This window comes from Octopus bimaculoides, chromosome 25, assembly GCF_001194135.2.
Source record: "Octopus bimaculoides isolate UCB-OBI-ISO-001 chromosome 25, ASM119413v2, whole genome shotgun sequence".
In the NCBI taxonomy this organism is placed as follows: domain Eukaryota; kingdom Metazoa; phylum Mollusca; class Cephalopoda; order Octopoda; family Octopodidae; genus Octopus; species Octopus bimaculoides.
Window position 1 is genome coordinate 8,741,035 of NC_069005.1, and position 389 is coordinate 8,741,423.

Consider the following 389-nt stretch of genomic DNA (forward strand, 5'->3'; position numbering starts at 1 on the left):
AAAGAAATTGTGTAAAATGCTTCATTTTAGATTTTCAATTCATCTGAATTGGTATTTGATAAAATTTCTTGTGTTATACTTTTGTATGTGTGTATGTTTATGTATCTATATGTTATGTATGTACCTGCATGTATGTATGTATGTATGTAGGTGAAAATATCTGAAAGTGTGTTTTTGTGTCTGATATGAAAATGTGTGTATTAACATGTCTGCATATGTTCTTGTTTGTGTATCAGCACAATTATATACACGTATGCACGTGCACACATAAAGGTATATCATATATATGTATATGTGTGTGTGTATATATATATATATATATATATATATATATATATATATATAAAGAGATATAGACAGAGAGACTTGAATAATCAAATTCATCATCA